Source organism: Micropterus salmoides, unplaced genomic scaffold, assembly GCF_014851395.1.
Source record: "Micropterus salmoides isolate LMB-PRFRI ecotype aquatic unplaced genomic scaffold, ASM1485139v1 Ms_hic_scaffold_6, whole genome shotgun sequence".
Taxonomy (NCBI): Eukaryota; Metazoa; Chordata; class Actinopteri; order Centrarchiformes; family Centrarchidae; genus Micropterus; species Micropterus salmoides.
Window position 1 is genome coordinate 38,262,530 of NW_024044348.1, and position 12,809 is coordinate 38,275,338.

A 12,809-nucleotide genomic window follows, 5' to 3' on the forward strand; every position below is an offset into this window, starting at 1 on the left:
AAATTGGGGCCTGTGTATTGATATGGATATATTGCTCTCCACACACACAGAGATTTGCCCCCTCAGTCACTTCATCCTGGCACCAGGCCTGAAACCAGGAAATATTTCCCATCAAATATGATCCAGTTTCAGCAAAATCAGTGAGTAAAGTTGTGCTTTTGTGCAGTAATCAGTGGTATTTTTAGTCATTAATGGACCAGAGCCTGCCATTTGAGACATACATGCCCAGTGCAAGGCATATCATAATTGAACCAATTCCTCTGGTCGTGCGCCACAGAAAAAAACCCATCTAAATCACATTTACACTTGAGGCTCCAAAGGCAGCAATGCAGCTACAGAGCACACATTTACTGCTTAGCTGTATGTCAAGCCTTAAGGGGTCAATTTCCAAACATATGTAAAAATTTAAATGACCACTAGCTACAAAGGGTTCATAAATGCATGCCAGAACTGCTGTCACTCTGTCTTACTGTTTGCATACATTGTTATATAGATTTGGACATAGTAATTGTTTTTCCCTTTGTCCAGCTTGTTGTCCTTGTTTAGCTGTATGTCTGTTTCTTCTTAAGTACATTGCATGTGTTGAATTCTGAGAACGTAAGTCAGTCTTTCATTTCGTGCAGTCTCTTCAATAAAGTCCAACCACTAATAAAACGTAAGAGATTGGTCCTCGTACTGCATTTTCCCTTGTCATGTTACCTTAATATAACACCACATGTCTTAGGCCATTCACAGCCCAATAACACTGTCAGCTCTAGACCCATATCTCATCCAAGTACTTTTCAATTTTGGAGCATGTAGTTTTGGTGTTGAAGTACTGCATTATTCTGAGGCGTTTCTGTTGATCCTCTATGGATATTTGCATTCTCATTTCCCCTCTCCTTATCTACAATATACAGTGTAGAGATTCCTCTGCTCAAACCTTGATCAAAAGGCTGAAGATCACTCTACCAACAGTATCCTTGTATGAATAGTGTCACCATTTCACAAGAGAAATGTGGTTTAAGTCATTTACAGACTTGTAAGTCTACATATTAACAAAAACCACAAGACCTGGTGTACGTGTTAAAAACATGGTATATTTATTCTTCCCCCTTATCTTCATAAGTCTTCTGCAGCACCCTCATGGTGCCTAGAAGAAAAGAATTGATTAGACTTTTAAAAACACTGAGCTGATAGCACATTGGCATAGTTTACAGACTCACCTTTCCATCAAAGCACCGTTGTTCACATGGCCTATCTGCTGCTAAACACACTTCTGTAAAGCACATGAAATAGATCTTGGGGGGGGGGGGGGGATAAAAAAAATAGACATTCACCATGTCAGAAAAATAAGTTTCTACATCCCATAACTGTTACGGTACAGTTGCCTCTAAAGTACAAAATCTCAAGTGAAGACAATTCAATTGGAGCAGACACTTCACACTTGAAAGCTAGACAAGGTGTAGTACACATGATTTTGTAAATTTCATTTCTTCGCAATCATGATAGCGGAATAGAATACATTACTGTTCCATTTTAAAACAGACTCCTTAATGAACAAGTCACCACAATATTGTGTCAGGGCTCTTCTCAGTCTGCACCGGTTGTACACAGCACAGCTTTGACCATTTAGGCCCATAATGGCTTCCTGATTACCCACTTCTTCATCAATGTATTTGTCTTTTGAACCATAAACTGGAAGGCTTCAACCACGAACCGCCTCTGGTGACGATTTTTGCATTCAATGATTTTAAGGATGGACACATTTGGAAAAACAAATATGACTCGTGGTTAGGCGGACAGGTCGAGGAGGGTGTGTTTTAATACACATGGAGTTCAGTCATGGTTACCCTTCATAAATAAGATCCAGGCAGTGCCGGTGTTGCAGGCCCTGGGGGGGGGGGGATCCAGGCAGTGCCGGTGTTGCAGGCCCTGGGGGGGGGGGATCCAGGCAGCGGCGGGAGTTGGGGCGATCAAGGCAGGGCCGGTGTTGCAGGCTGTTGCGGACATGCAGGCCGTTGTGGCAGCGCTGGGATGAAGTCAATGCGCTTTAATGTGGGATTGGATTGGCCACTGGAGCGAGGAAACGCGCCTGGGTCAAACTTCTCTCACAAGTTGCTACCGCATCTTGTGTCTTATCAAACTTGTTGACGTACAACAACTGCAGGCTGTAGCAGTCACTCTTTAAAAGTGTGTGTAGTCTTGAACTGAGTTAATTTCTCTAAGCTCTTTGTGAAATACTACAAAGACTAGAGCCAGGGCAATTACTTTACAGTACATTTACAGAAACCTACCCATTTCACATAGCACCCGATGAAGGGTACAGCCAAGACAAAGGGTTCACTTCATAACCACAAGAGTCTGGAGCATCCATGACAGCCAGCAGATCCTTTGAGCCTGATGAACAAAGTGAAAGCCTAGTAAGTTTACAACATGCATTCAGCAAAAAAGACTTGCGTTTAAATAAGCAGAAAAGTCAAGTACATACCCACAACTTTAACTTCACTTAATGAACCCGTCAGAGTAATTTGGAAGCCAACGTCACTGCAGACTACATCTAGCCCAGTCCGACGCTGACTGGTACTGCTGGTCTGGCTCTTTGAAGGGATCTTCAAATTCCATCTGGAAACCACTATCAGTACCTCTGCGCCATGTTCTTTAACTAGAATCTACTGCGTCAATCTGGTCTCCATGGTTAGCAAAGTTGTACAAGTTTCCACTGGTGGTGGCGCCTTCAACTTGAAGTAGTGAATCCTCAACTGCATCTTCACCGCTGTCGTCTGGAGGGGAGAGGAGGTATTTGTTACCAATGTCACAGATTGCAGTCAAAAAGAATTCAGCCATTTCCTGTCAAATCAATGTAGACAGCCCAGCCAAATAGTTTCTTCCAGTCTTTATGAATAAGCAGTTGCTAGAGTGGACTGAAACACAAACATCTCAGGTCATCTATGCTTGATATCACACATTTGAGCCAAGTTCAAAACAGGCAGTAGAGCAGACTATAACATTACAGGACAATAGTAAATGTTAATATTTAAACGAAGATCATTGTAGGAGCCAATTTGATAGTTTATATTTATTTGTTTGCAAATTTGCATAGCGAGATATTTTTGCATGATTTGCTAATGCCCTTGCAGGTCCAAAAGGCATAAGCGAGTGTGCTGCAGCCTAGCAGCGCAGCTGACCCGGGGCGGCTTGTTCATTAGGGCGACGCACCGCCAAGCCGGGAAAGGCAAGAGATTTTCCACACTTTCCACCACACTGTTAGTTAGCTGTGACTGTTTGTCTCTGAATATCGCTGTCCAATCAGCATCAAGTCGTGTTCTGTGGGTGCTATTTCAGTCTGGTTGCAGAGCGCTCTCAGACTTTGATGTAAAGGTAGTCCCCCCCCCTGCAGTCCTCCAGCTTGTTGCTCTCACTACGAGCAGCTGCTGTTTTAAAACGCATGTTCAGGCTGAAAATTTGACTGTGGTGTTATGTCGGGAGATGCAGCGACTGTCAGCGGTGAGTAAGATACAGTATAAATACTACATGTAATTTGTTAAGCTATGAGGAGAGGAAAAGTCCGCTAGCCACTAGGATAATTTATGCTCCGTAAAATGCCATAGGCTAAGCTAATCTTGATAGTTAGCATAGCATGATGTGGTCACCACCGGCATCTTGTCAGGGGTGAGTAAAAAGTAGTTGTAGTAGGAAAGAAACAGAAAATAAACCAAAAAGAGAGAATATACCTTTTATATTTCCCCTTACACACCTTGATGTTTGTAAATACAGAGTGAGAATGGGAGAACAGCACATAGCTCGTTACTGCGTGATTATAGAGTACAGGATCAATGGATACTTTAATACAGCCCACACCCCTAATAATACTGTGTATCTACAGGATAAGTGGATTTTTTAACAACTCTGCTTACCTTATTAGTCTTGTGTAATGTGTGCAACTTAAAGAATGAAAATAAATACTGTGCTCCTCTGTACCCCATTAAACATTTAAGATTAGTTATGTTTGATCCACCTTCATATACACAGCATGTGACATTACTACATAACTGTAGCCTATTACTTGAGACGGGTCCCTTAGCTGCAACGCAAGATTAACTAAATAATTTCATTGCACATCAGCCCAGTGCCTGTGCTATATTCTTCCTAAGTGTCACAGTTAAGTCAGATGATTGTGAGAGTCATTCCCCCCCCCCCATTATTGCTAAAGTAGTTGCCTTTACATCCAGAGGTCTAAAGATCTATTGATCTTAACTGTGGACTGTTCATTCATTGTAGATATTGACAATGAACTTCAGGATGTAGCTGTTCACAAATACTGTACAGTACGTAGCCTAATCCTTGTCTTATAGCAGACCAAGACCATTGAACTGGTCACCTTAGCAATCATCGCAACAATTGTCCCCCCCGAGAGATTTGGCAAGAAGGAGCATGCAGTCTTTAGACTGTGTGGATTGTATCGTTACTTTTAATACCTCAGTTAGCGTTTAGTTCATGCAATCATTTTCTTTCAACCTCTGTAAGCAAGGAGTAAATAAACATTCATACATATGTTGGAACACACCATCTGAACATTGTATTTCTTTGGTCATGTATTTCTACAAGCAAGCGTCTTAAGTCTCAGTCTGAGAGTGATTCACACAAAAGGAAAAAGAGAGTGGTCACTACAATCATAAAGTCTGTGACTTAATTCTGTAACTGACAGTTACAAAGTGATGTCTGCATTACTGTCCCTCATAAATGACATAATGGCCCAGCTGTAAAAACAGGCCCAGATTTGTTAATATGGTGGAGTTCTTAATGCAGTAATACAGTTTATGTGAAAGAAGAGGTTTGCAAGAACCTGCTTTCAGTGACCACACGCTCATTGTCAGTGCTGGGTCATTGGTGGTTGTTTACCTGGCAAGTTAACACTTCGTGGATCAGACTCTCAAACATTAGTACGTTGAATTTTCTTGATCCGCGCCCATCCCTCTACTGAAACCAGCAGAATCGCAGTCAGGACCACCAGCAGCTCAACGCTGACGCCAGCCATGAATCAATGCGAAGGCTCTCCTGTAGCTGCTGAACACCCAGACAAAGATGTAGCCTCTTGAAATGGAGCAGGTGGTGGTTTGAAGTTAATTGAGTGCACCTGGTGTCTACTGATTGGCACTCACCACTCAACTGAAGTCGCAGGTTTGGGAATGAAAACCACCTGTTTACTAAAGGAAAGGCCTACTTCATGTTTCTAAGATGTTACAGTTCTTTCTCTAAAATAAATCAATTGACCAACATTTAATTATGTAAATGTATGTATGTAATTATCTTACAAGTTACAGGCACACAGTCTGTGCAAATACTTTATTTGAAGTACAACTGTAATTTATCTTTCAGACATACATTTTGAATAATGCAAGCATGTTCAGTTATTTTATTTTTCTAAATAACACCTTGGATATTGCTTGTTCAATATAATACACATTTAATCAACACAGGGTTTTCCTTTGGGTGCTGCATTATATTTGGAGGCGTCTCTAATATTGCCATTGTCTTCCTCATGTACAGTATGTGCATGTCATTGTTTAAAAAATCATTAAAATAGATTAAATGCAATATGAAACCATCTACTCTCCATCTCAAAAGTAGAATCAACAGCTCAGCGTAAAAAACATATTACAAGCATCACACAAATACATTTTATCACAAAGATGTTGAATAGATTACACTTTACAGTTATACCTAATAAAGGCTGTCATTAACATTTAAATGATTAATTTCACTGACTGAATTATTAATTAAACTCAGCTGGCTTTCATTTCAATCTCCAAAAGAAAAACGGCTATGTTCAAATGTATTTCACAGAGCATTGCTGGACTTTTATGTTTTAAAGTTCTTCAATGATGATGGATCAGAAATCACACCTTTCAGCTTCTTTAACTAGAAAAAAAATAAATAAAATAAGAGAAATTTCTCAGGGTGGCAAGAGTTTATTGCATATATTTCAGTACAAGAACACAAACACCCATATAGTCTACTACTGCACCACAAGTCAAATAAGCAGACTATTCAATAGTCTTTATCATTTAAAACAATGTCCTTTCTTGGAATCTTATTCTCTAGAGCTAAAAGAAGAACCTGGGTGTTTTAGTAGTGAAGTAGAAATTCAATTGTAGGCGTTGGCCTTATGTTTGGGCAAAAAGTTGAAATACTTTGGTACAGGTCCAAGTAGCATTTCACTTGAGGGACAAAGTGAGAGGTTATAACAAACTAACAATACATTTGAGTGTTGTTTAATTTTGAATGATACTTCTGCTCACCTAATCCTGACCCAGTCCCCAACATTTTAACTGGCCATCAGTGACGCCAGGTAGTTTCTTCTGAGGCACTCTCTCTAACAGACCCACTGGAATATATGAGGGACAAGGGTGGAGGAGGAAGAGAAACATCTTTATTTCCTCTCCAGTTCACTTTTCATTACATTTTCAATATGAAAGCCAGATAATGTTTGACAAGTTCTTTACTTAATTTCTTTTGACCTAATTCACTGAGTGGTTCTGTGACAGAAGAGCATCCCATGTTCCCCAACAGGGATGTCAGATCAGATTTAAGTTTAAAACAGTCACCATATATTCCTGTTCAAGCAGTAGATGGGTACTCTGAACCCAGGCTATAAGTATGGCAGGTTTATATTTTAAGTCCCATCTTGCAGCCATTTGGCTAGTATATGTAATGACTTAATATAACTTTGTTCTTTATTAATAGCAAACACACTTATGAAAAAGTATCAGATATCCCCCACAGACTCAACACTGTTTAGTGAGAGGACTTACAACACCATGACTAACAGCAGGCCTGCTATTAAAATACTGTTACCAATATAAACATACTGAGGCTGTTTCAGTATTAAACAGTAATGAATAAGGCTTCTTCATAGAAGAAATACAATATACTGAAGTGCATGTCGTTGCCTAGCTGTGCATGAAGGAGAGCCACTACAGCATAAAGTTGCAGGTCTTCTCCACGTGTTGGGTGTCTGAGCCCCAGTGCTCAGGGCCAAAGTTGCGGAAATCCCTGAGTGTCCAGTCGCTCACTGCACAGCAAACAGAAGAGTTCAATTTTTGGTGTTTTAGCAGCCAGTGTTGGGCAAGTTCTTAGAAACTGCAATAAGTTAATTGTTAAAAAAACAAAAAAACAGTATTACCCTACTTATTACTGGGTGATAAAAGTAACAAGTTCCGTTAAAGTAATACTTTAACTACCACCCCTCCTCCCCCCAAACAAAGCAGTCTCTCCCACTTTTTAAATCCCGTTCATAACAGCAGCAAGGAATGAAGTTACGGTTTTGACAAAACGTCTTAATGCCAACGGCTGAAGTAATAAGTAAATCACAACCGTGAACCTTTTCCTGCACATTTATAGAAGTAGGCCCTTCAGTATTTTTACAACACATACATTGCTTAACGCTACTCTTTCCTGACAAGTCCAAGCATCACTGGCAGCAGCGGCCAGAGTTTCTCCCTTTCTGGTGCTGCTGACCTGCCGTGCATTCACGTCAAGGATGGTGCGTCCAGTAACACAACATGTTTTGATTAGTAGGCCCAACTAATCAATTACCATTTTGGAAATGGTAATTGTTACACTAGTTACTGGAAAAAGTAATATTGCCCAACACTGATAACGGGGAGAGTTACCAGTTGATAAGGAGTTTGTTTCAAACCTGGAAAACAAAGTTTCAGTAAATCAAACCTAGAAGGGAAATGGTCTGATCCTTGCTTTTACACTTTGAGAGTCTTCCTAAAGCACTCCTCTGACTGTTGGAAAACTAGGTCTGCTTTTGACCTGGGTCTAAACTTTAACCCTGTTTAAGTAAATGAAGTATTATCTTTTAATGTCAAATTTTATGTTGCTCTACTGGCACACGGTCATTTCACAATGGTGAGCCATCACTACCATGACTTAAACTCATGTCGCCACTCTGTTACTAGCCACCCTAACAATTAATGTAATCAAATTCTTTGGAGGTGCCAGTGCCTGCCATCTCTATAGTTTCAAAACACCAAACGTGACCATCTTTCTTTCGCAAATGGGGCATGTTTGACCAGGAAGGGGGGAAATTGAATGAAAGCCAAACTACGTCACCTAGGGAATTGCATCCCAGGAAATATTTAAATCTTGATTTGAAAGAATAGAGAAGAGGCACACAGGAATGTTACTGATTAGGCAGAGGCATGTTTCAAAATATACCTAAATTTTAAGAAGCAAGAACTGGGACTGCTGAAAAGGAAACACGAAACAGCAATAAGGACTATGAAAACAGTAAGTAAGAATTTATTACAATTATTTTATACAAGAACTTTAAATCCAGCTCTCCAAAAAACAAACTAAGCAAGGGTCACTTACGGAGAGGCAGACTACACAGTACTACCCAGGAGTGCTACCACTACCTACCTTAAGTGCAGCACTACAAACATCACAGCATTACTCACAGCAAAAATGGTGCAGTGCATTTTGTGCATTTTGTGTTACTTACATGCAGACAAGTGAAGGGAACTTGCCACGGGGTACCTAGACTCCCAACAAGATGGCACCCCGCTCAAAATGTTAACACACAAAGAATCACAAACAAGTTAACATAAAGTAACCTAGTTGGCTGGACAAACTATCACAAACCCTCAAGAATTTACAGCTAAAGCAAAACTAGACACAAGTTACAGACAAGAGAATTAAAAAAAAAAAAAGCAGAACTAAAGTAAGGAGTAACCTGGAAAAGCGAAGAAAACAGTTAGCCAGTTAGATGTGCATGAAAGTATTCCTTTCACATACCTGGACAACAAACCAACCACAACCACAGAAGGGGATAGATCAGGAAACAGAAAGAGAGCAAGGGAACACAGGTGTCTTATACACTCACCTAAAGGATTATTAGGAACACCTGTTCAATTTCTCATTAATGCAATTATCTAATCAACCAATCACATGGCAGTTGCTTCAATGCATTTAGGGGTGTGGTCCTGGTCAAGACAATCTCCTGAACTCCAAACTGAATGTCAGAATGGGAAAGAAAGGTCATTTAAGCAATTTTGAGCGTGGCATGGTTGTTGGTGCCAGACGGGCCGGTCTGAGTATTTCACAATCTGCTCAGTTACTGGGAATTTCACGCACAACCATTTCTAGGGTTTACAAAGAATGGTGTGAAAAGGGAAAAACATCCAGTATGCGGCAGTCCTGTGGGCGAAAATGCCTCGTTGATGCTAGAGGTCAGAGGAGAATGGGCCGACTGATTCAAGCTGATAGAAGAGCAACTTTGACTGAAATAACCACTCGTTACAACCGAGGTATGCAGCAAAGCATTTGTGAAGCCACAACAAGCACAACCTTGAGGCGGATGGGCTACAACAGCAGAAGACCCCACCGGGTACCACTCATCTCCACTACAAATAGGAAAAAGAGGCTACAATTTGCAAGAGCTCACCAAAATTGGACAGTTGAAGACTGGAAAAATGTTGCCTGGTCTGATGAGTCTCGATTTCTGGTGAGACATTCAGATGGTAGAGTCAGAATTTGGCGTAAACAGAATGAGAACATGGATCCATCATGCCTTGTTACCACTGTGCAGGCTGGTGGTGGTGGTGTAATGGTGTGGGGGATGTTTTCTTGGCACACTTTAGGCCCCTTAGTGCCAATTGGGCATCGTTTAAATGCCACGGCCTACCTGAGCATTGTTTCTGACCATGTCCATCCCTTTATGGCCACCAAAAATAGTTAAATTAACACTCTTTGGTGTGGACCCATATAGACACTTTAAAAGTGTTAAAATCAACATGAATTAACATTAGATTTTGACCAATCCTGTCGGCTGTCCTGAGATTAATTTATGGTGCTGTTGCTCCTGCGTAAATGCGCACAGCGTCTCTGGAGAGGTGCTTCATCCAGCCGCTATTCAGTGTTAATTTTTACAATCCAGCAATAACAACATCAGTGATATCAAAGTGAAATTACTTTAAATGGCTTTGTAAATGCTAATCTTTTTCGGGACTGGCAGCTCAAGATTGCCCCCGTTCCCCTGCCTCCCTCATTAGTATTCAGGAAATGTAATTAGGCTGAAAATGCTTTAGAACTATTTTATTGGGATTGATCTGATGAAGGGTTTATGCTATTTCTGCAGACACGGCTTTGTACATTGTGTACACAGATGTGTGTATTGATGTCTCTCCATGCAACGATCAAAATCACTCAATCACAGTGTACCTCTACATTGTATCAATCTACAACAAAGCAGTTTTCATCTGGGTGTCCTCTGGTGTCTTCATAACAAAGGAGAAATACTGTTTAGGATTATGCACATTTATTTAGTGTAAAATGAACTCAAACAACACAAAACCTACAAAATAAACAATGTAAAACAATAAATTTATAAACAAAAAAGAATTACAATACAATAATTATACACTCACAAATGGTCACTTCAGAGATATAACTTTGCTTAAATCTCTACCACTGTACACATTGGAATGACCACAGATACTCTCTCCCTAGTGTAACTTCACTGCACAGTTGTGGTACTGAGAACGCATCTGCTTGTAATGTGCTCAACAGGGAGGGATGATGAGGCAGTGTTAGACTCTATCCCCTGGATACCCCAAATTTCCACAGGCTTTCCAAATTAATGCCTGTCTGGGTGAGGGTGCAGCCACATTATTTTTGCCGCTACATGCTGAATAATGGAAGTTTGTGTTTTCACAGAAATTACAAGGAATTGTTTCACTATTCCAGGATGCACCTCTGCAGTAGGATCAAGGACAGGCTCTTCAAAACTTGAATTGTAAACGCACCACTTTGCAGACACACATGCAGACCTTTCAGCCCTGCCTCTTACACAAAAAGTCACCCCAAGGCTTCTTACTCTACAGCATGCCTTTGCTAATTGACCAACCTTTGAGACAGAGCTGTTAGGATATACATTTGTGTACACTGACAACAAAGCTTGTCTCTCTGAATCTGTTAATACTACATTCTTAACGTAGGGTAATGCTTTAACAATCGCCACATCTGGAAAAACAAGTGTTGCGGATGACATAAATGAATACTGTTTTATGTACATTACATCAGTGGCTCAGACTAAAGGTATCTGCAGCCCTCGGCTCCCCCGTCCAACCTCACAATCCAAGAAAGGAAGGCTGTGACATCACTGGCTTCAAGGATCAAAACATCACTATCCTACCTGCTGACAAAGGAAGATGCACGGTGGTCCTTAACACAGCGGATTACCAGAACAAGGTCAATACACTACTAATGGACACAAACACATATGAGACACTGAGGCAAGATCCAACCAGCGGATACAAGAAAAAGGCCATAGAACAGAGGTGGCCAACCAGTCAGAGACTAGAGACACATTTTTTACCGCAAAGAGCCACATACACATGGGCACACATGGACATCCCCCTTCCTCTCTCACACACACACAGACCTCTGCTCAGCCAGATTTATTGTAAATGTCACACACCAACATGATAATGACAGAAATTGACTCCTACAGTACTAACACCAAAGGCCAGTCATTTTCAACAATGAACATTGTGTGCACTGTCTCACACACAAAAACTCTCAGTTCAACCAAGTCCACCAACAAAAATATAATAATTTACAATACGATGTTTCTTTTACTATGCATTTTGCTTAGTAGGACTTCTGGCATTCCTTGCCTTGAACAATCCTCTTCAAATCTGGCTTGTATTCCGTTGTTGCCACTCGAAGCAATTCTTTCACATGGGTGTCAGTCAGAACAGATTGATGCTTTGATTTCACGTGTTTCAGGATAGAAAACACAGACTCGCAGACGTATGTTGACCCAAACATTGACAGTATCTTAAGCGCAGCCCGTTTGACATTGGGGTATTTTTCCATTGGCACACTTTTCCAGAACTCAATGGTCCCTTCCCTTAAAGCAGGTTTCAGTGTGTCCTCCTCACGAAGATCGATCATCTCCAACTCAGCTGCAGCCTCATCTGTGACTAGCGGGGCTTTCAAACAGTCCGTCTCCGCATTAAATGGGTCAACGAGGAACGTAATCTGTGGCCTTTTCAGTTCTAGATCACAGAACCGGGTCACAAAGCTTTCGTGCAGGTTTTCAACCAGTGTTGCATATCTGGCTCTTTGCTTATTCAGGGCGGCACTGGTGGCTTTTAGCAGAGTGGGAAAATGCGTTAAATCTCCCTTTTGAATATGCGCCTTGAACAGCTTCAGTTTGTTGACAAACGCAAACACACTTTGCACCAGGTCAGGCAGAACTTTTACCCTGCAGGGTCAGGTTCAGTCTGTCCAAGTGACACAGCATGTCGACCAAAAAGGCCAGCACTGGGTTGCACGGAGTTTACGTGCTACTAACGGTTTAAGGGTTGCACCAGCTGAAATACGTCCAACGTAGACATAAGTTACAACTTAAATCTTACACCTAGTCCTTAATAGGTGTAAAGTCCTCCATAAAATAGTCAAGTGGTTGTCATGGCGCATCGTTTTGAAAGGTGGGGTGATCAGGAGGAGCAAATTATACCGGGCTCTTCTGCGTAACCGAGCGCACACAGCCTGGAAGTTATGAAGGTATGATTTGAAAATGTAGCGAAATTAAGAGTAGATTACTAGCCCAAAGAAAATATTGGATTAAAGAGTAAAAATATAAATAATAAAGGAACGTGAAAAGGCAATGACCTATTTTTATTTATTTATTTTTGCAAATTTGCGTTACTTGTAACAAGTTTCTCCCCACCCTGCTGCAGGCGCCCTCACTGCTGTCTTCAGGTAGGTTGTAATAACAGCAGCACAGAAGAAAAGTCTGTAATATTGAG

General features: G+C 41.0%; 2 long non-coding RNA genes across 5 annotated transcripts; both read right to left on the reverse strand.

The window, feature by feature from the left end:
• Positions 1 to 1,059: 1,059 nt before the first annotated feature.
• LOC119890703 lies at positions 1,060 to 5,045 on the reverse strand. 4 transcript variants are annotated; one of them, XR_005442279.1, is made up of 5 exons: positions 4,882 to 5,045; positions 2,471 to 2,762; positions 2,277 to 2,379; positions 1,206 to 1,280; positions 1,060 to 1,132 (listed from the first exon to the last, which is right to left on the reverse strand). It is a non-coding gene; the product is annotated as an uncharacterized LOC119890703 (long non-coding RNA). The 4 variants fall into 4 exon arrangements; XR_005442281.1 differs by having other exon boundaries at positions 1,206 to 1,258; positions 4,882 to 5,044; XR_005442282.1 differs by lacking the exon at positions 1,206 to 1,280 and having other exon boundaries at positions 4,882 to 5,043.
• Positions 5,046 to 5,310: 265 nt separating this feature from the next.
• Positions 5,311 to 8,811, reverse strand: LOC119890705. The gene is made up of 2 exons (XR_005442284.1): positions 8,495 to 8,811; positions 5,311 to 7,054 (listed from the first exon to the last, which is right to left on the reverse strand). It is a non-coding gene; the product is annotated as an uncharacterized LOC119890705 (long non-coding RNA).
• Between the last annotated feature and the right edge of the window lie 3,998 nt (positions 8,812 to 12,809).